We start from the raw sequence: 23,768 nt of genomic DNA on the forward strand, positions 1-23,768 counted from the left end.
GAAGGCCTCCTATACCAGTTTTTAATGGCCCCAACCTATATTGGCCACATCCTACAAAACCAACATAGCCTTGAGTTTTGGGGATGGATAAAACAAACATGAAAAAGAAAAATGGGAATTTTCAAACATAAGCATTAAATGATTGACAACATATTATTACAAACCTTTAAAAAGTTCAATTGTTGTACAATGAAATCATACAAGGTATCAATTGTATCTTAACTTAAGTGTTGGTCTGTGTTTCATGGACATTCCTCTTCTTCAGGACCATTAGAATATGGTTTGGGAAGGAGAAAATAATCTATGGAAAAAGCAAGAGTACATTAATGTTACATTCTAATCAAAAATGATCTGTTTATTCCAGCATAATCTATAAACCGTATAATAAGGGTCAAATCAAATAACCAAACATAAGCATCATAGAAAAAGGGCAAACTGTCCACCATAGTGCTGAGAGAAAAACAAAAACTCAACCATAAAGCCAAACACACACATGCATTGTTGCCTGAACAGATAAAGTGCATGAATTGACCATCTGTATCATCTCAGAATGTGGGGAAGCGTCATCGAGTCAAGAGAGAACACACACAAACCCTAGAATAATTTATTATAGACATACCTCAATCTACTGTATTATCAAGTAGGAGAAATAACCAAGATCTATTAGTTATTATGTATAATCACTCACTTTAGTAGAAAAAAAAAAATGGTCCCCTTAATAGGTAATCTTACTTCAAGCAGTCCCCGCCAACAGTAACAAGGGTTCACTTCACTTCCTACTTATCCATCCATAACTAATGAAATTAAACAAGTAATGTAACAAACCATAGAGCAATACTATTCAAAAAAAAAATTTGTTAGGATGTAAGACATTAGTTAGATAGACATAAAAAGGGTACAGAACATATATGCGTTGTCCCATAAAGAAGCTTACCTGCTAATAAATACATGTAAGACTCACGTCGACTGGCCCCTTGCCAAACTGGCTTTTGATCAACAATGGTCAGATGTGGGGGAGAAAGGATTACCCTATTTCTCTACCTCTGGGATATCCGAGGACCTCCCCGAAAAACCCTCCCTAGGAGTCTCAGCCAAAATGAATGGTGGCCAAAGACAATCCCTGGGTAAGGGGAAAGGTACCCTCCCTGCTAGAATGGGCTGGATATAATATAAACATCATCCCAAGCGTCTCCCTCACCTGGTAGACGCTGGGACTCAAACCCTGCTGGAGATCACACAATCGGAAGTGATGTGATCCTGTGGTCAGAAGTTTCATCAATGGCAACATCTGCCTGCCATATACGTACCCCCTTGATGTGCAAAGAGGAAGAAGATACTGAAACCTGCCCAAAGGAGGGGGAGGGGGGTTGGGGAGAGATTTGAGTTCCTATTTAAGAATTTCAACGTATGCCTGATGTGGTTGTAATTTCTGCTGTCTATAAAAAGCTAAATACTAACTTGATTTTAAATAATTTCCAGAAGATTTGAAAATTAATCACATGGTTATCTTGTGTTTTGGCGCTTTCGTTTGCAGCAAATATATAAAAAATAAATGGCAAATGTTCAAGCATCACTCACTAAAATATGTTCTTAAATTCCTAAACGCTACAGGAGCATCTCATGTAGTAAGTTCAGATGTACAGAACAAAGCAGAGAAAGTTTGCATGGATCATTGACTGTACTTATGAATTACTGTAATTGTGTACTGCTATGCGCTGAATGGCACAGAGTGTACCTCTCACAAACTGACTCCCCTTAATTTTTTGGCAGGATTTGATACTTACATTGCCAAGACATTAAGTTTTTTGACTGGTTAGACGCAAACTTTTATGAAAAGACAATACACTAAAAAAATGTATGTACATATGTGTGTGAATGTGTGTATATATATATATATATATATATATATATATATATATATACACACACACACACACACACACATACACACGGTACTGTGCAAGAGGTTTAGACAGGTGTGAAGAAATGCTATAAAGTAGGAAAGCTTTAAAAAATATATATATATTTAAATTGTTCATTTTTTACCATTTGCAAAGTTCTAAATCAAATCAATATTTGGCACGACTACCTTTTTGCTTCAAACCAGCATCAATTATGACCTCTTGCATACTTTGTACACTTGCAAAGAGGTCATGGATTTTGTAGGAATATATTCAGGTGTATTATTAACCGATTATTCCTAACAGCTAATGATTATAAATTTCATACGTAAGTTGAAACAGTCATAAACTGAAACAGCTGTATAGGAGGCTCAAAACTGGGTGAGGAACAGCCAAATTTTGCTACTAACGCGGGGTTGTGGAAGACCGTTTCATGTCACAGGTCATAAACCATGGCAAGGCTGAGCACAGCAACAAGACATGAGGTAGTTATACTACATCTGCAAGGCCACTCCCAGGCAGCAGAGATTTCAAAGCAGGTTCGGGTTTCAAGATGTGCTGCTCGAGCTCTTTTGAAACACAAAGAAAGGGGCAAAATTGAGAACCGTAAACACAGTGGTCAACCACAGAAACGTAATGCAGCAGAAGACACATCATGCTCACTTCCCTTCGTCATTGAAAGAAGCCCAGCAGTCCCATAAGCACAGAACTGGTGGAAACCAGTGAAACTCGGGTACACCTATTTACTGTTGAGAGAAGTCTGGCCTGGAAGTGGTCTTTATAGAAGAATTGCAGTCAAAAAGCCATACTTCCGACATGGAAACAGGACCCAGCGACTCAACAATGTACAAGAACTAAGGAACTGGGGCGCAGAAAAATAGCAGCAGGTGCTCAGAACTGATGAGTCAAAAATTGAAAAATGTGTCTGTAGCAGGAGGCAGTTTGTTCTCCGAAGAGCTGGAGAGTGGTACAATAAGTGTTTGCAAGCAACAGTGAAGCATAATGGAGGTTCCTTGCAAGTTTGGGGCTGAATTCTCTGTAAATTGAGTTGGAGGTTTTCGTCAGGATCAGTGGTGTCTTCAATGCTGACAACTACAGGCAGTTATTTATCCATCGTGCCATAACATCAAGGAGGCATGTGATTGGCCCCAAATGTATTCTGCAGCAGGACAATGACCCCAAACATACAGCCAATGTAATTAAAGGATATGTTCACCTTTTGACAAATAATTTTTTTTTTTTTTTTTACAGTTAAAAAATGTGTATCTATTTTTTGTTGCAGGATCCTGCAAAGCACTGCCATGCAACTCTCCTGCAGACCTGTCAGTCTATCTGCTTGCTTCTACTTCGTACAAGAAAGCCAATGCACTCATATAAAGAATCAATTAACTACCACATTGCTCCCTGCGTCGTGGTAGTTCATTGAGAACTACAAGCCAACAGCCGCATAAGGCTGTTGGGATTTGTAGTTTTCCATTCACAGAACACCGTAAATAAGTGACAAGGCCAAGTTTTTTTTTCTACATGATGACAGTGGGGGCTTGTCCTTTTGGAACATGTTACACCCTGAATATGGGTGTAACATGTTATGAAAGGTGAACTTAACCTTAAAGATGGGGGTCCCCTACCCCGGGGCCGCGAACAGGTGTCGGTCCGTGGCCTCTCTGCTGCTGGGCTGTGAAGGCTGCTCTCTCATAGGTGTGGCGGGAGGCTGAGCAAAGCGAGGACATCTTCTCTCTCTGCCCACCCGTCCACATCACTGCTGTTCCACCCTTACAGCCGCAAAGGCTGCTCTGTCACTGGTGCAGCAGGTGGGCAAGCAGAGAGATTACACCTATCTCTCACTGCCTGTCCTTACTCTGGGACCCAGCCAATGCACATGTTCCAGGGCTCGAACACTGTACAGCTGGGAAGAGACTGCCAGAAGCCTCTTTTACTGCAAAAAAAATTGCCTTTAGACGTTAATGTAAGTGACAAGCTGCATCTCGTAGCTAGATAGTGAAAAGCTGCATCCTGTGGCAGACGATGGTGGCAGAATAGTGACAAGCTGCGTCTGGTGGCAGGATAGTGACAAGCTGCATCTGGTGACAGGCAATGTGGCAAGTGAAAAGTTGCATCTAGTGGCAGACAACGTGGCAAGTCACGTGGAATGAGACAAGCTGCATCTGGTGGCAGGCAACGTGGCAAGTGACAAGCTGCATATGGTGGCAGACAACCTGGCAAGTGACAAGCTGCATCTGGTGGCAGATGACGTGGAATGTGACAAGCTGCATGTGGTGGCAGACAACGTGGCAATTGACAAGCTGCATCTCATGGCAGACGATGTGACAAGCTGTATCTGGTAGCAGGCAACAGTGGCAAGTGACACACTCAGGGCTCCCACTGATTCTGTGTTATGGTTGAGCTATTTAATTTTATATTACAATGTAATAATAGTATTAATGCACTTCAATCATCCTGACACACTACCGACCATGGTGCCGTGATGATTGAAGCATTAACACCAGCCATTGCCCTGATAAATCGCCTGAGGAGACTGCCTCCATTGCAGCGGTGTTTGCCAGGACCGCCCTCTGCCCTGCTGTTCCATGAGGAAGGGACCAATCACAAAAAGGGAGGAACGAGTCATGGGACATGTAGTCCCATGTGGAGAAGAGAGAGTGCACTCCATTCCCCAGCATGCCAGGGGAGATGAGAATGGGAAGTGTGATGTGAGGAGACCACAAGGCAGCCAGAGAGCAAGGAGAAGGATCTCTTCTTCCTTGTCTGCTATTGAGGGGGACATCATGGCCAGAATGGCATGATAGCTTTTCCCACTAACAGCTCCATGCCTGCCATTGACAGGAGAGGAGAGGCTGCAGTGGAAGACACCACAGCTGTGGGCTATTCTCCCCCCTTTCATGCTGCTGCACAAGAGAGCAACGTTTGCCAGGACCTCTCCCCGCCCTGCTGTTCGTTCCTCCTCTCTTCCCATTGGCTACAAGGAGGAAACCAATCACAAGAGGGGAGGAAAGGGTCATGGGACATGTAGTCCCAAAGATCAGTGACTCCACTGTGAAGGGGAGAGAGTGCACTCCATTCCCCAGCATGCCTGGGGTGACAGGGGAGAAGAGAGGGGGAGGGGGAAGTGTGATGTGAGAAGACCACGAGGCAGCCGGAGAGCAAGGAGAGAGACCAATAGCAGGAGGAGGGGCTCTTCTTCCTCGCCTGCTATTGAGGGGGACATCGTGGCCAGGACGGCGTGATAGCTTCTCCCACAAGTGGCTCCATGGCCGGACTCGAATCACCTATCGCAGGCATCACTCTGTCACTGGGCATTTCGGGTTGCCGGGTGGGTATCCATTATCAGCGAATTCTTAAAGAGCCTGTTCAGGATTTCCAGTTTCCTTTGGGCCTTGGTGTCTTTAGGATTGGTGAGCGGGAGGAAGCCCACTTTGTGCACACACAAACAAAGGGACACTGCATTAGGGCTGCCACGACACGTCGACGTAGTCGACTACAAAAAATCGTCGACGTGCGTGAAAGGCGTCGACGCGTCAACGTGTGACGTCACACGCCCCCTGGCCGGCCGCAGCGCCGCTTGAAGTATTGCCGCCGGGAGAAATCAGTGCACAGCAGCAGAACACCGGGCCCGGGGAGGAGGAGATGTACGAGGGGCTGGGGACGGGGGGAGAGAAGACAGCGGTGGTCATAGACCTGGGAGAGGCATTTACTAAGTGAGTGTCCGGAGTCATATGCTGGGATTAGAATTGGGGTGCATGGGAGACATGGGATCTAATACTGGGGGGACATGGGACCTGTCATTAGAGTCTATTGGACCTGTCAGTGGGGGGGTACATGGGGGTCTGCCAGCTGGGGGGTGTGTGGGATCTGTTGTTGGGGATTCATGAAGTCTGCCTGCTGGGGGTGTATAGGATCTGTCATTGGGGCTCATGGGGTCTGTCATTGGGGTTCATGGGGTCTGCTAGCTGGTGGTACATGGGATCTGTCATTGGGGTACATGGGGTCTGTCATTGGGGTTCATGGGGTCTGCCAGCTGGGGGTGTATAGGATCTGTCATTGGGGTACATAGGATCTGTCATTGGGGTTCATGGGGTCTGCCAGCTGGGGGTGTATAGGATCTGTCATTGGGGTACATGGGGTCTGTCATTGGGGTTCATGGGGTCTGCCAGCTGGGGGTGTATAGGATCTGTCATTGGGGTACATGGGATCTGTCATTGGGGTACATGGGGTCTGTCATTGGGGTTCATGGGGTCTGCTAGCTGGTGGTACATGGGATCTGTCATTGGGGTGCATGGGATCTGTCATTGGGGTTCATGGGGTCTGCCAGCTGGGGGTGTATAGGATCTGTTATTGGGGTTCATGGGGTCTGCCAGCTGTACTAGGTGGGAGGGCTTACTGAGGGGTCTGCAATGGGAGGGGGGCTTACTAAGTGGTCTGTACAAGGTGGGAGGGCTTACTGAGGGGTCTGCACTGGGAGGGGGGGGGGCTTACTAAGTGGTTTGTACTAGGTGGGAGGGCTTACTGTGGGGTCTGTACTGGGAGGGGGGCTTACTGAGGGGTCTGTATTAATTACAGGATTAATTAGCTAATCAAAAAAACAATTAAGCAAAAAAAATAAAGTAAAAATAATCGTTCGATTAGTCGACTAATCGTAAAAATAATCGATAGATTAGTCGACAGACAAATTAATCGTTAGTTGCAGCCTTACACTGCATGCAGACCTCTTTATCTCATCTTCCAGCTTTAGAGCTTACAAAGACACTTTGCATAAGTTATCCCTTGTTACTGGGCATTGTTGCACAGAGATCTTTGGGCCCTTGTTGAGCTAGCTGAAGACACTGGATATCTACACTGCAAGGGCTCTCTTACTTCTTTCTCCCACAACACAAAGGACTCAACATATTAGCACACATTAAGGGGGAGCTCTTAAAAGTTTAGAAGAAGGTGCATTCTTTGTATATTGCTGTTTATTACACTGTTTATTACACTGTGCGTTTATGTTCTGGACCTGTGGTCTAAGGATATTAAGGGAGTAGATTGACATACAGGAAGTCATTCTTTTCCCCTTCCGTACCTGAACCCATAGGCTATGTCAGGGCTTGTGGGTTAGTTAAATTGTGATTTACTTGTATTGCATACCTCTTTTGTGCTTATTGCCAAATATCAGCGTTTACCACCGGTAACAACTTGTCTCGGTCATTACTGTCTTGTTTGCTGCTAAGCCTAAATACTCTTTTGAGCTGCTACAGTCTGGTGTCCTTTTACCTTGTGTCGGCAGTGATTTTGTTTAACCAAGTGTGCCAGGAGGGCTGAGACTGTTCTTGGGGTTGAGGGACAGAACATAGAACACAACATTACCAAGGGTCTCCTTCGAGGGTGGTACTATACTGTATGCACTTCCTTGAATTATGTGAACATATATTCACTTTGCCCCATGGGTAGGACCTGCTCTGAAAATAATTCAGAGCCTTCCACAGAGCATTCCTTTCGAATGACAGATGTACTAGGAGGAGTAGCAAGTACAGGAATCACTGCTTGCAGGCAGCATGGTACCATGGGATATGCATTCCTTAGAAATCAAAAGTAAACTGCAGAGGGGAAGCTGCAAAGCATGCAGGGAATCTAGGAGGTCGTGGAAAGAGATGACCAGCAGACAGACAGAATTCACAAAATAAAAAGAGATTTTCTCTATCGTTCATTGACAGACACAGCTCCATATTCTTCTTGACCATTGGGTTATGCTGCCCCCTACAGGAGTAGGACACTAGGCAGGAAAAAAACTTTACCACACCTATGGGGCAGTCCCTGCAGGCATACACCCACACACTCTGCTATAGCCTTCAGTTTGTTTCTGCCTAGTTTAGGAGTAGGACCTAGTCCCCTGTTGGTACTTCGGTCTTAGCTGTTTTTTTTTTTTTTTGGGAACCTTTTTGTAAGACTTTATCTTTTTTTAGTTAGTGTTCCTGAGAGAACTGCAAGCAACAGCCGGCTGGGTTTCGGACTGGATATACTAGATCCTTAAGGTCTCCCAGCCTGGCCAGCTAGTGTGAGCAGGTTATAGTCCAGCACTAGGCCTCACCACAACAGAGCCCTGATGGACGGGGGCTGGCCCACGAGTGCAACACCTCGCTGGAGCAAAAATTACCTTGGTTGCCCTAAGTCGCAGCGTACCCCCTGGCCATCAGCACCCCCACCCCCAGGTTGATAGGTAGTCTGTTCAGAGTGGTGCCCACCTGATGCTGTTGTATGGTGAGTAGGGGCCCCCCATTTCTCTGGTGGGCTCAGGGTGGACGTGGGCCCCCTCCCTGGGAAAGTCGGACCCTCTGTTTCCCTGACCTCTCAGTGATACCAGGTCCCCCCTAGGCCTGTCCCCCCCCCCTTTACAAGCAGGTTCCTACCTCTAGGGGATGGGTGTATTATGGCTGCTGCGGCGGTTCTGGTGGGGTCTCCTCCTGGGCAACCCCGATGCCACTGTCTGATGACCCCCCTGGGGCGCATGGCACGCTGTGGGGGCCGCCATTTTGCTGTTTTTTGCTCTGCATCAATGTAAAAGTTTCCTATTGGAATGCATAAGCGGCCATGTTTTGGCAGTTCCCCATAGGAATGCATGGGGTGGCCATTTTCTTGGAGTCCACGATCGCTGGACAGCAAGGGAGAAGCTAGTATGGCTCTAGGCATGACCCAGGTTTTTTTCTGTTCCTGTGTTAGATCGTTTCTCATCTCTGCACAGAACGTTCCTGTAGCTTCCAGACCATTTTGGTGGTATGTTCCTGGGGTCCCTGTAGGTATTCCTCACTCACCCTGCTGCAGGCTGTGTTAGGGCTGGGACTTGTGGTACCGCTGATGCAGTGGTGGGGATCACGTTTTTTGCAACTTTTGACACTGCGTTTTTTGTATTAAGTGATAATAAAGTCCCAGGACCAAATCTCACCTACAGACCCCCTCAGTGCGGTTGCAGGACCCTCTGGGTGGCAGTCCCTGTCTGCTTTTACAGCGGTTTTGGAAAACCTGGTGTCAAAAGTGGATTTCGTTTTAAAAAATGCCACTAGCAGAAACTGCCCTATGCCTTCCCCTGCCTCTCTAGTATCCTCAGATTCTGAGATAGATGTGTCCGGCGCGGACACATATGGGCGCTTTAACCACTTAAGCCCCGGAGGATTTGGCTGATCAAAGACCAGGGCGATTCGGCACTGCATGACTTTAATGGACAATTGCGCGGTCGTGAGACGCTCTACCTAAACAAAATTGATGTCCTTTTTTTCCCACAAACAGGGCTTTCTTTTGGTGGAATTTGATCACCTGTGCGATTTTTATTTTATGCGCTACAAACAAAAAAATAGCGACAATTTTGAAAAAATAATATTTTTCACATTTTTTTATATGAAATTCTCCAAAAAAAATTTAAAAATCAAATTTTTTTAACATTTTAGGCCAATTTGTTTTCTGCTACATATTTTTGGTAAAGAAAATCACAATAAGCGTATTTTGATTGGTTTGTGCAAAAGTTATTGCGTTTACTAACTACGGAAAAAATTTATGCCATTTTTGTTTTTTTTTTTTTATCTAGTAATGGCGGCGATCTGCAATTTTTTTTTTTTTTTGCAGGACTGCCACATTGCGGCGGACAGATCGGATCAGACCCTTGACTGACATTTATGACACTTTTGGGGGTACCAGTGACATTACTACAGTAATCAGTGCTATAAATATGCACTGTTACTGTCAAAATGACACTGGCAGGGAAGGGGTTAAACTTTATTGGTGATCAGTGGGTTAAATGTATCCCTAGGGGCGTGTTTCTAACTGTGGGAGGGGCGTGGCTAGTGATGTAACCACAGAGACATACGATCCTACATAGCAGGATCGTATAGTCTCTGCCTTTACATCAGGGAGAATGACAGACGGCTGTGTTTACATAAGCCGTCTGCCTTTCTCCCTCTCCTGAGCGGGATCGCGAGTGGCCGGCTGACATCGGAGCCGCCGGTCACATGCGCAGGGATGCCCGTGAACGAGCGGGGGCGGGAGCGCGCCTCCGGTGGGTCGCGCTCGCCTCCTAAGGGCTCCTGGGCGAGCGACGTAGTACTACGTCGGTTTGCCCAGGAGCCGCTGACTGCCGCAGTAAATATACTGACGGCATTCGGCAAGTGGTTAAAAGGCGCTACTCCTTCGCGGAGGTGGTTTCCACTAGCCATGCCATCAAAGGTAGATCATCCAGTTTCCAGACTAAACAAGGCTACTGTTGTCCCAGGGGAAGAGTCCCTGGTATTTACAGACCCCGTGGATAGACGGATCGAGTCTCTGTCCCGCCATTTGCATGTGTTACTGAAACTAAAACCGGTCTTTGGGATCACTCTGGTGTCACAGACCATCACCGAATGGGCGAAGTTGCTGTAAGGTGACATGGAAATGGAGCAGCTCTCACTGGGCCTGATAGAGCCAACGAACCAAATGGTCCAAGCCCTTTTGTATATATGTGATGCATCGCTGTATGAGGCTCCCCTGGTAGCCAGAACGTCTGCAGTGGGGATTGCTATTAGACGCATGATGTGGCTAAAAAGCTGGTTTGCGGACTAGGCTTCCAAAAAGGCTCTTTCTGACCTTTCTTTTACAGGGGACAGGTTGTTCAGATCCTCCCTGGATGAGCTGATCAAAGGCCTTACGGGTTGAAAAAGTACTCTTCTACCGCAATCCACCAAGGGCAAGGCACCGCCTAATAGACAGGGGCCTTCATTTACTGTTCATAGGTGGCCCTTTTGTACCTCCGGGTCGCCGGAGAAAGGAGCTAAGCCATTCAGGTCTTCTGAGGGTTCCAAGAAGACATGGTCGGGTAAGCCGAGAACAGGCCAATCTGGATCTGTGGATAAATCCTCAACTGCATGAAGGGACACCCTGACCCGTTTCTGGGGTGGGTAGGATGTCTTCTATTCTTTCCAGAACCATGGACTTCCTTGATTCAGGATAAATGGGTCCATGAACTGATCCGATCGGGTTACAAGATTGAATTCCGGTCTTGACCAATCTTCGCCTATCTCCAGACCAGTTAAGGGATCTACGAGAGGCGGTACAAGATCTGCTGTCACAAGAGGTGATTGTGCCAATTCCTTCTTGGGATCACTTTCAGGGGTTCTATTCAAATCTATTCAAACCTGTTCACTGTGCCCAGGAAAGAAGGCAAAGTATGTCCAATAAAAAAACAAATGCATTTCTGCGCTATAAGTGTTCAAATACTTGACTAAAAAAAAACGTGATAAGTTGGAAAGCCGCACACACAGACCTATAGAAAATCCACACACACATATAACAAAAAAGTGTAGTGCTAATCACAAAAAACAATGCATATAACACTAAAGCAAAGCAATCAAAAGTCCATATAATAGTCCTTGCATGAAAAGGAAAAGAAAAAAAAAACTTGTGCAGAATGAAAGGAACCACAAGTCTCAGCATGCGGATGTTATCCGAACTCCTTTGCAACAGACAGGAGAAGATCACCCGTGGAAAACAGCACACCAAATAGCAGCTTACCAGATTGTAATGGCCACCCAAACTAATGGAGAGGCCAAAAATCGCTTAACACAGAGTAATAAGACCGCCAGGTATCAATCCTCAGGATTCATTCATCCTCAGGAGTGTCATTGCAGTGATGCATTCATAGATAGGTACATAGGAGCCACATGTATGAAAAGATAACAAAGGCACATAGCGAAGTAACGTTTAAAACAAACATCCAATTATTTAAAAAGTGCACTCACATGGGTTGGAAGGTATTCAAGCATGTGTAAAGTTATGAAACACTGATAAATACAGGAGCTGCGGCGTCCCTGCACTCATAGAATAAAAGGCAGCTCTGTGGGAGTGGTGACGTGACATCTGGCACCGCCCAACACGTTTCGTCATAGGCTTGACGTCAGGGGCGTAGCTGCCAGATGTGACTCCATGATGTTAACCTTTTCACAAAAAAATGTAAAGGTGAACTAACTCACATCACTCTCTCTACACCTTCCGGCCCATATTGCATGTACCTTACACGATCCCCATCTTCCGATGCCCTCACCAGCTAATATAACCGTACAGCACTTTAAAACTTCACAAAACAAAAGTGCTAGAGGCTGTATAAAAACATATTGCTTGCAACGGAGAGAACTTGTTAGTCAGCGCTGGTCATGTGAACCCGCTGACTAATGAGAATCTGCTTTTCTCTGAGGTGCTGTCGCAGAAAAAAAGGAGTCTCAAAAAAATTCTGATTGGTCAGTGAACTCGCAATTTTTTAGCAATGTGCCGTTACACTGTCTCCAGGACTGTGTAGTGATGTTACTAATTAACATCAGAACTAGTTTCCCCTTTTCCCAAGAATAGTAAAAAAAAATGCCAGAAATGATAGTGCAGATGTTTACTGCTTCTATCCTTTAAAGAGGATCAGTACAACACTGTACATGGCAATGGTGGATAACTGGAGCAAAACTCTTTGGAGAGGACATTTAAAAATCACTAAAATGGTTATCGTCGTACATCAAACAAAATTTGAATTTAATGTACTGTACAGACTGAATAGGGGAGGAACTGTTCTGAGGGGTTCCATCTCAAACCTTATTACCGCAGAGTGTAAGTTGGATATGAGAGCCTGCTGCGTGTTTTTTTTGTTTTTTTTTTTTATCGACCCCCCCATCAGTCAAATCAGTCAAATAATGTCAGATTTATGTAATCTGTTTCTTATTTATTTATGTATCCATTTATTTATTTTGTGTTGCTTTGGAATGCAGATATTGGTTTCAGTATACAGTTTACAGGTTGAATAACATCTTTGTAGATGTACAGGAAGTGAGTGGAATGTGTCTGATCAGTATCTGCCTCTTCATACCTAGTTGTAAAAATAGCTGTAATAGGAAATGTTCTTGGACACACATTGTGATGCAAGATATTTTAGATGACCTAATAGGAAAGTAGTGAACTATGAGGCTTATATGTATGCTTTCTGCTCTCTGGTTGTTAAAATGCCAGGACATAAAACATGGTAATAAAGCGTGTGAAATGTCATTGGCCTGCTGTGAAATACGGTGTTCAAGTGAATCAGCAGGTAGAATAAACTTGTCAGGCCAACTTTTTTTTTTTTCTATCAATTTTACCTAGTCAAAGTAGGGCCTAAGTTGTATTATCAGAAAGGGGGTTTGGTGTAACCAAAAACTGCGCAAATGGTTCAACCGTGTATATAAATATATATAAAATATGTGAATAAATAAATAATTATTAATTTAAAGGAATTGCTTCCTTATAGTGAGCAGCAACAAAAAAAGCAAATGTGCTGAACGATTGTTTAATGAAGAAAAGTGTCGCGCTCAAACATAGATATAAAGTGCCTGTGCAGATATTAGATCAACAATTCATAATTAGTACCAATCCAAATTCAAAACCTCAATCAATCTGTGCCCAACATTATAAAGTGCAATATGCAGCATCAACCAGTCCACATATCATTGGTGTCACACAATGTAGCAGAGACTTGATAGTTAGTGCAGATTAAGCCTTCACCTCCACACTTCACCCAGTGATCTAGTAAGGTACTCCTTACCGGAAATATATGACCCCTTGATTATAGGGGGTCACATAGACATTTTCTCCAACTCAATGCACGATCCTCAGCTCCTCTGTCACACAATAGGTTCCAGTAACAAGCCTTTAGAGCATAGCTCAGATCAGGTGGCAAACATGGGTGGAATGAAAAGAGACTCTCATGGTGCAGTAAATCAAAACATGTCGCTTTATTTAAAAAGAAATGCACTTGATCCCCTGATGACGTCAGGTCGTACTGACGAAACGTACGTCGGGAAGGGAAACGTGAGACCGTAGCCACTTCCGGGTTAGAGGAGCGCTGTACGATCGGCAGTGCTCTCAACCCCACTGTATACTTTTATGAGAAAGGCGATTCTTTTATGGAGATTCTAGTAAGTGCATTTCTTTTTAAATAAAGCGACATGTTTTGATTTACTGCACCATGAGAGTCTCTTTTCATTCCACCCATGTTTGCCACCTGATCCGAGCTATGCTCTAAAGGCTTGTTACTGGAACCTATTGTGTGACAGAGGAGCTGAGGATCATGCATTGAGTTGGAGAAAATGTCTATGTGACCCCCTATAATCAAGGGGTCATATATTTCCGGTAAGGAGTACCTTACTAGATCACTGGGTGAAGTGTGGAGGTGAAGGCTTAATCTGCACTAACTATCAAGTCTCTGCTACATTGTGTGACACCAATGATATGTGGACTGGTTGATGCTGCATATGGACTGTTTGCACTTTATAATGTTGGGCACAGATTGATTGATGTTTTGAATTTGGATTGGTACTAATTATGAATTGTTGATCTAATATCTGCACAGGCACTTTATACCTAAGTTGTATTATGACCAAAGCAAAGTAGTAAAGCACCGTTCACCGTCGTGAATAGTGAGTGTGTCCAAATTGCAAAACAGTGGAATTATGTGGTCTATTTTCTGTCACATTCCTTTTACCCCCAAAAATATGCTTTGTTGTGCCACAAGCAAGAGTCCAATAGGCCATGTACAAACCTCAGCACAAACATTGAAAAAAAAAAAGAGAGATGGTTCCATTACATATGTTTTTGTTCACACTAAAATTTGGGGTCAAGGGTGGGGAGGAGTGCAGAGTTCCAAGGTTTATAATGAGTGCAGAGGTGTAACACACTGTGTGCAGGGGTCAGGAGCATATAAAGGACAAAGTTCGGGTATCAGGAGGGCATAACACTTGGAGAGGCGGGAATCCGAAGTAAACACAGTCTAGAGGTCAGAGGTGTGTAAATTACAGAAAGCATGGGTGAGGATAGTCAATAATTCTCCTCTACTTCCACGTCTCAGCATAAACTCCATTCTCTTCTCACTTCCAAAACATCCAGCACTAATCTGTAAACTCAACCCCCCCAGCACAAAATCCATCTGCAAGACAAACTTCTCCCCATGCAAAAATGCAAAATTCCCTCTATCTACCAGTACGTTTCATCCCTGTTCCCCCCTTCCAGCACAAATCTTCATCCCCAAATCTAAATTCTTTACCCACCCCCCCCCCCCCAGCACAAGTATTCACCTCACTCCATAAAATCTCCTATTTCTTAGTCTTTAGGTGACTTGGGGGACCTCTTTTTTGGCTAAGGTTTTTCTCCCACGGGTTGGGAAAGGGGGTAAGCAACCACCCCTCCCCCCCCAATGTGCCCACATCGAATCAGTAGCGCCTGGAGTGTCTCTCCCTCATTATTGCAGGGCAGGGAGGCAGAAGGGCGCTTGCTCATTTGCCCCAGGCATTGACTCCCACCTACTGTTTTCGGTCTGGAGCACAGGGTGGACCAAGATGTCTTGCTCGTGGGATCTGGTGACCTCATCGCTTCCGACCAGCGCCATCTTATTGGAGGTTCGAGTTGGATGTGTGGTACACCACAATTCTGCTTGCGTCACTTCTGGGTGCATCCTGATTGGTTGCACCAGCTGACATCACTTCACTTCCGGTTTGGCCATGTCGGCATATTTGGAATCTGGAACATGCATCCTCAATCTTATGGAGCCAGACACCTGCAGCAGGGAGGACAGACACACTATTAGCAGGTATGTGTCCACCCATACTACTGATGGGGCAGCTAGGGGCGGGACCAGAGCAGAGGCAGGAAAGCTTTTAAGGAGCATGTGTTGGATGTTTGCTTGAAGACGCTGCACCATCCTGCCCTGCAGAGTCTGCGAGCCAGGACCTCTCAAGGTAAGGCAGAGCATGGCTCTCTACTTACCAAACCACTATGCACATAATGCTAATTAGTGGTAGCAGTGATTTATGTATCACATTGTTTAAAGACTAAGACCAGCAGCTTGCATTTTCTCCCTAAGTACGTGCTGCTTGTGAGGGCAAAATGGCAGCTAGCTGGGCTAAAAGTATTTGCCAAAAGTGCATAAACAAACCCATGGCAAAATAATCCCTGGGAGTACTAAAAGGATTAGTCTCCTCTGTAAAATTTCAGACACCTTCCTTTCAGTCTGGGGCACAATCAGGTTTTTGTTCTTGATTTTGGTGTGAATCATGCAACATATAATTGACTGGCTCTTGGACTAGTCCTCTATGCAAGGGATGCATAGACAAACCTGTCCCTAATGACTGCTCGTTATCACATGCAGGTGGTATAGGGAAGAAGGGGAGCTATCTTGAGCATGCCAACATCCTAACCTTTTAAAAAACTGGAAGAGAACAGATGTTCACATGGAACTCCTGTTATATATGAGGGCTTTATGGGCACATTGTGAGACATATATCAACTACATAGTGTTACATAAAATCAATTTATTGAATATCCCTTACAAACATCTTGCAAAACACAGAGACGAGCTCCACTCATACATAGATCAACATCTCCAAACAATCACTGTCATGTATATCATACATATATAAAGATTAAATTGGTACATATCACAGAGTAGTGCAGATATACAGTTCTCGTCTGTTCACTGGTCAACGAGTTTCACATAAAGCTTCCTCAGGACCGTGAAGATATAGACAGTTTTCTCTTAAAATAAACAGATTCAATATTAGAATGTTATTTCACATAATGTAATACATAGTAGGTTTAGTGGGGGACCCCGCTCAAATAATTAAATATCTAATGCGTGATTATCAAAATACATAAAAAATATGACTCAATATATCTCCAATAAGTGAATTCATAAAAAAATAAATAAGTGAAATTCAAGAGTCCAAAAATAAATAGATTGCAAATATAACATATATTAGTGATTGTGAAAGTCCATGGTGAATACTACTAATAGTAATATTGCAATAGTGTCCAATCTGATATAAAGTTTTCTTAGTGCTTATTATTATTGTTAATGGTGGGTAAATGGCAGTTTTCAACATCCATTCAGTGGGTATGTGCTGTTCCTTCATCTCCACCGCATGCACAGCCCACTTACCAGATAACCCCTTGGGGTTGAGCGTTAGTGTGGTATTTCGCTGCAGTCCTCTCAGTAGAGAGCGCGGTTCAAGGATTCATATATCCCTTAATGGTGTCTTCTAGGATTCACGCGTTACCAGCAGGGTTCACAGGTATCCAGCATGGGTGTAAATAGAACGTTGGGAGGCTCATAGTGTACGCACCCAGTGCAGCCAACATTTTGCTGGGTCAATCAGAGGAGAAAAAAATTTTCTCCAAATTGAAACCATCCTTGGCATTGTATAAAAGATTCATAGATGACGTGTTTATCCTTTGGAATGGCTCAGAAGAAAGCCTAATAAAGTTTATAGAAAGAAAAAACAACAATTGCTATGGGCTCAAATTCTCAGCAACCTGGAAGAAAAAAACAGATACGTTTCTTGGACTTAACATTGGAAAACAGAAATGGAATAGTAAATACCAAGACCTCCTTTAAAGAGACGGATAGAAATTGCTATCTCCCAACCAACAGTTGCCACCACCCTAGGTGGATAGGGCTGTCCCAAAGGGACAATTTATGAGAATACGAAGAAACTGCAAAGAAAAGAAGGATTATCTTGATCAATCAAACCTATTGGTACAGAGATTTGTGGGAAAAGGGTATAATCCGAGTGATCTCTTGTCAACCCAACAAAAAGTAGGGGAAATGAGGAGGGAAGAAATGCTAGGGCCTAAACCAAAAGGGTCCTGTCATACTGGAGAAATAGCTCTTTTAACCAACTTTAATCGGAATTCCAAACAATGTAATCCATTGTCTGCAGACACTGGCCCATCCTTAAACAAGATAAAACTTTGAATGAAATTCTACCCAATATAACTTCCTTTATTTATCGGAAAGCTAAAAGCCTCAGACATTCCCTGGCCCCCATTATACCTGACCCACCAAAGAAAAGTGTTACGTTCCTGGATCAAACAGGATTTTTTTATTGCCGAAGATATAAGGCCTGCAAAACTGTAAAGAACAGGCGAAGAAAAGTAAATATTTTTCAATCCTATAGTACAGGAAAGGTGTATGAAATAAAAAAACATCACCTGCCAGTCTACTCGCGTCACCTCTCTCATTATTTGTCCATGTGGTTTGCAATACATCGGAAGAACCACTAGAAAATTAAGCGTGAGAATAAATGAACATGTAAGCAATATAATAAAAGGCTTTCCTAAACACAGTCTGTCTATCCACTTTCAACTATACCACAACAAAGATCCATCAGGGATGATTTTTTACGGAATTGATAGGGTAGAGCCACATTGGAGGGGGGGCAACATGACCCAAAAAGTGTCAAGAAATTAAACCAAATGGCTATATAAAATTAATACAGTTCACCCTAGAGGCATGAATGTGGATATAGATTTAAACTGTTTTATCTCCAATTAATAATTTTTATTATTAGTGCAGTATACATTTTTAGTTTTAATTTTACCAAGTCATGCATCACTTAATCATAATTTTATTTTTAACCTAAATTCTTAAAAATACCTCTAGTTAGCACCTAATTATACCTTTTATAAAAATATAAAAATATCTTATATATATAAATAATTTTTTATGCACATTTTTTATGCATTTTTATATTGGCCCAAACTAAGTAAAACTCACTGATTCCATAATAATTTTTTAGTTAATTTATAAGGTGTTGTTTTTCTGGAATCCTTGTACATGCATTTAAGGTTTTATTCCAATCCTGTTCATCAGCAATAATGCCAACAACTATTAGATGGTGATAATAAAATGTATATTAGCAATTAATACTGGTATACACTAAAACACCCACCAGATGGCAGTGTTTCCAAGATAGCTATCGGCAATTGGTACCAATTAATCGGAATCCATGGCAGCTAAATGTAGTTCTTGGCCTAATGCAAGAAGGAACAGGATTGGTTAACCACCTGTATGATACATATATAAACAAGGAACTGACATAGTGAATCACGTGAATCCTGATGACGTCAGACGCACACTGACGAAACACGTCGGGTCCCGTGATACGCCACTACGTCACTTCCGGTCTGTGAGACGCAGCTGGAAGGCGGAACGGCGTTCAGAAACTCCGGCAGGTTTACACAGTTTTAAATATAAGTTATTACTTATTGAATAAAGTTGTTTGGAAAATACTATACTATGAGCCTCCCTACGTTTTATTTACACCCATGCTGGATACCTGGGAACCCTGCTGGTAACGAGTGAATCTTAGAAGACACCATTAAGAGCTATCTGAATCCTTGAACTGCGCTCTCTACTGAGAGGACTGCAGCGGGATTCCACACTAACACGCAACCCCAAGGGGGTATCTGGTAAGTGGGCTGTGCATGCGGTGGAGGTGAAGGAACAGCACATACCCACTGAATGGATGTTGTAACCTGCCATCTACCCACCATTAACAATAATAATAATAAGCACTAAGAGCACTTTATATCAGATTGGACACTATTGCAATATTACTATTAGTAGTATTCACCATGGACTTTCACAATCACTAATATATGTTATATTTGCAATCTTTTTATTTTTGGACTCTTGAATTTCACTTATTTATTTTTTTATGAATTCACTTATTGGAGATATATTGAGTCATATTTATTGATGTATTTTTGAACACGTATTTGATTATTTATTTATTTATTTGAGTGCGGTCCCCCACTAAACCTACTAGTTCTCAACTACATTGTTGTTTGGACGAGCGGCTCAAAATTGGGAATATCAATATTGATATATTCCTAACCGCATTTATCATTCACAGATTGATTTATACACTCATGACTCACGCAGATATACACCAATATACTTTCTTTTGATTACTAATCACGTTGGCATTTATTATTTTAGTTTTTTGCACTCAATCAATTTTCTATCCTGTGCGCACCCGTTTAAGTGTATATTTACACTTATTTTCAAGGTAATACATACCATGAAAAGAAAATGTACATCAAAGTAAATTAACATGGCTTACTAGTGACGGCCTTCCCCAGGGCGGGTACAGGGGAGTGATTAGGACCAATTTCTAGTACATATTGTAGATCTCTGTCCCAATGATCCTAAATACAAGGCAAGGTTTCTATGTATAAACATGTATGAAACCCTATTTTATATTTACTTTTCACTTTTTATTATAGATCTGTCCCTGTATAAGCCAGCCTACATTTCTAATAAAGGTAACTACTACTATGCTTTGTGCCTTTGCATAAATATGGAGTAATGAGCAAAGAGAAAATTAGCTTTCATACATGTTTATACATATATATACATTGCCTTGTATTTAGAATCATTGGGACATATATCTACAATATGCACTAGGAATTGGTCCTAATCACTCCCCTGTGCCCGCCCTGGGCAAGGTTATTTTGGGGATTCGGGGAAGGCAGCCACCAGTAAGCTATGTTCATCTACTTTGATGCACATTTTCTTTCATAGTATGTATTACATTATGTGAAATGAAATTCTAATATTAAGTCTGTTTATTTTAAGAGAAAACTGTCTGTATATCTTCACGGTCCTGAGGAAGCTTTATGTGAAACGCGTTGACCAGTGAACAGACAAGAACCATAAATCTGCACTACTTTGTAATATGTACCAATTTAATCTTTATATATGTATGATATACATGACAGTGATTGTTTGGAGACATTAATCTCTTATGTATGAGCTGAGCTCAAATCGGGGCCAGTCTCTGTGTTTTACGAGATGTTTTTAAGGAATATTCAATAAATTGGCTTTGTGTAACAATATGTAGTTGATATATGTCTCATGATGTGTCCATAAAGTCCACATATACAACAGGAGTTCCATGTGAACACCTGTTCTCTTCTAGTTTTTTGAGGCAAGTGGTATACTTTTGACTGCTCTGGCTACATTTCCAGGCTCAAGATTTCAGCAGCTTTAATTTACTATCAGGTCTGACCAGGTTAAGACCTTAGGAATTGAAAGACTTTAGGTGCTTCTCACTTGAGTGAGATATTCAGGTCTTCTTCAGTGTACTTTTCTCTATATGGGTGACTCATTCCAACTAAACATTTGGCTATGGTCAGGGAAGAGTGGCAGTTGTACCTAATATAAGTTTCCAGTATTCACTATACACAACACTTTTTGTGCTCAACCTTACAGTTCTTTTACCTGAAGTCCCCCAGTACTTTCACTGGATAGATATAGAAAGCATTGGTAGCCACAGAGCAAGTTATGCCGAAGGCCTGGATTCTGCTAACTGTTGATGGCATAACCATCAATTGTGTATGCATTGCAGATCATGGGGTATCTCTTAGATCAGCCTTTCTAAACCTTTTCAACGTGGAGGAACCCTTGAAATAATTTTCAGGTCTCAGGGAACCCCTTCTAAAAATTACTATATTTACAACTCATGATACATTAGTGTGAGGGTCAGTGGGATGAATGCTCCTTACACTTGTGGACATTGGGAAGAATTACCTTCTTCCAGATAGCTGAAAAGATCAATGGTGCTAGGGGAACTTATTTGAGAGGCAGGAACCCTGGTTGAGAACCACTGTCTTAGATTAATTCTGAATGACGGACCTCAGGGTTCTGCAGCATGCTAATTTTTTTATGTTTATCATGAACATACACATGATATAAATTAGGGGCGGGATCTCTCGTGGCTGTAGTTCAACTACATTTCCTTTGCAAATTAAGGTTTACATGTGAAATTCGCTATCTGTGACAGTACATTTCATAAATTATTGTTCTATCGATGTGGTGTTTCTAAGTGTTTCTAATAGCCTTTCTTTAGAAGCAGGCTTTGTTCCAGAAGTTTCTGTATGATGGTGCATGGCGGATGCCACGTGTCCAGGAAGTGGGGAAACTGACAGCTCTCCACATCCAGAACAGGCTCCCTAGGTCCCTGGTGAAGAGATCTCCAACCTCCGCATAGCGGAGGCTGTAGCAGCTCTCCTTAAGCCTACCATTAATGAGGCAGTTGACACGGCACAAGGCATCACACAGCTGCGCAAAGAGATGGGGGCACAGACCAAAAGGCTAAAGGAAGCCGAGACCAGGATCGCCTCTATTGAAGAGGACCTGCAACAAAGAAATACCTCTCTCCAAAACTGGCACTGCTTTTCAGATATTCCAAGACCAGCTTGATGATCTGGGAAATCACTCAAGATTAAATCATTTGCGGATCGTCTGATTTCAAAATCCTTTGAGGTCAACATGCTGACTAATCTCTGCTCTACAAAAATCCCTGCAGCCTTGGGAATAGACACACACTATACAGTGGAATGTGCACATAGGCTTGGAGAATCCGTGGAAAATTGGAACTCACCTCGACCGATCATAGTACGCTATCTAAATTACGCTAATAAACAGATTATTCTCCAACACTACAGGCAGCAACATGCCCTTCAAGTGGATGGCTATAAGTTGTTGGTGTTTGCTGACTATTCCCAGAAAGTATCACACAAACACAAAACCTTTTTTCAGATATGCTCTACTCTGTTTCACCCTGGTGTATCCTGCCACTCTCCACCTTACTTCCCTGGACAGAGAGCGCCTATCTTTTCATTCACCCTTGGAAGCAGAGCATTACTTGCATGCCAATAATCTGCAATTTAATAGAGAACCTCCATCTGTTAGGAAACCTGCCCTCTTCTGCATGTCACAAAACAGCCCCCGCAAAGGGGCCACCTAGAAAGTTAGATTTGGACCCTCCCCTGGTCCAGTTGCAACCTTCTCTCATGGCTCCAACATGATATCTCCTTTTCCTCTCCTGCCTGCACATGTGGTCTATAGGCACTTTGGATACATGATTACATGGCAGTTCTGAACAAGTGATGATAGATCTTTAACTGTAACTGTCCTTATGCACATTGTCAGCCTTTTTCAGGGGCTGCTGGCACAAGTTCACCCGTATGCTCACCTAGCTGAAAAAGTTAGCTTTCCAAAGCCATCTGTCTGATCTGAGGTGGACAATATATATGGCTCCAGTTGTCGACTTTCATCTCGGTATGGAGGGGCTCTAGGGATGCATGCTCAGGAAGTTCTTCATGTGGAAAAAGAGAAGCCCTTTTGGCCATTTTATTATGTTTTCATTGTTCTATTATGACTTTTTGGTTGCTTTTTATCCTTCCTTGTCCAAGCACCTTATGGCACCTATTTTATCCTACAGTCCAAAATAGGTCATATAGTAACCAAAGAGTTTGGACCCTAAATTAGTTAATTATTTACTCTATAAAACCATAAGATCTTCTTTCCTCAATATGGTAAACATTATTTCCTGGAATGTTAAGGAACTTCGTTCCCCCAATCAATGGATGCAATTACTGCGCCACCTGAAGTGTCTTAAGGCAGACGTGGCTCTACTCCTGGAAACCCACTTGGCGACAGAGGATTTTCACTATATGAAAAAGCTATGGGTATGTGAAGCTGTGGGTTCTCCAGCAGTAGGTAGAAAAGCAGGCATCCTTATTTTGCTCCATAAAAATCTCCCTTATACCATTACATTCATAGATAGATACAAGACAGGCCGTAAGGTCTCCATTTGCCTGCAATTAACACCCTACACTATTCAACTTACAAATGTTCATGCTCCCAACTCTCCAGGTAACACATTTTTAACCAGAATACTTTAATATTGTGTTTTATATAATGACATGGGGGTTCAGATCTTTCTACTGCATCCCTTTGAATATATTCAGAAGGTAATTGCACATGGAGGGCCCAGGAGTCTTGGCTGCTTAAACTTCTCTGATGGTTCTGCAATATACTATGTCTCAATGTTATTTTGCCTATATATATGGTATTGTTTGGCCATAAACATGCACATGAAGTACATAGGGAAAGAGTTGTGGCCCTGCTGCATCCACAGTGACATGCCTCCATCCCTAATATGCATACAAACAAAACTTGGATGGTCATAGGACTTTAATGAGGCAGGTCACTTGTAAAAC

General features: G+C 42.9%; 1 protein-coding gene across 1 annotated transcript in view; it reads left to right on the forward strand.

Moving 5' to 3' along the window:
- The window catches only part of SPIDR (scaffold protein involved in DNA repair), a 1,142,289-nt gene that overhangs the window by 651,025 nt on the left and 467,496 nt on the right, over positions 1-23,768 (forward strand). The gene's annotated exons all lie outside the window — the stretch shown is intronic.

This window comes from Pelophylax lessonae, assembly GCF_965119305.1.
Source record: "Pelophylax lessonae genome assembly, chromosome: 5".
Classification (NCBI taxonomy): Eukaryota; Metazoa; Chordata; class Amphibia; order Anura; family Ranidae; genus Pelophylax; species Pelophylax lessonae.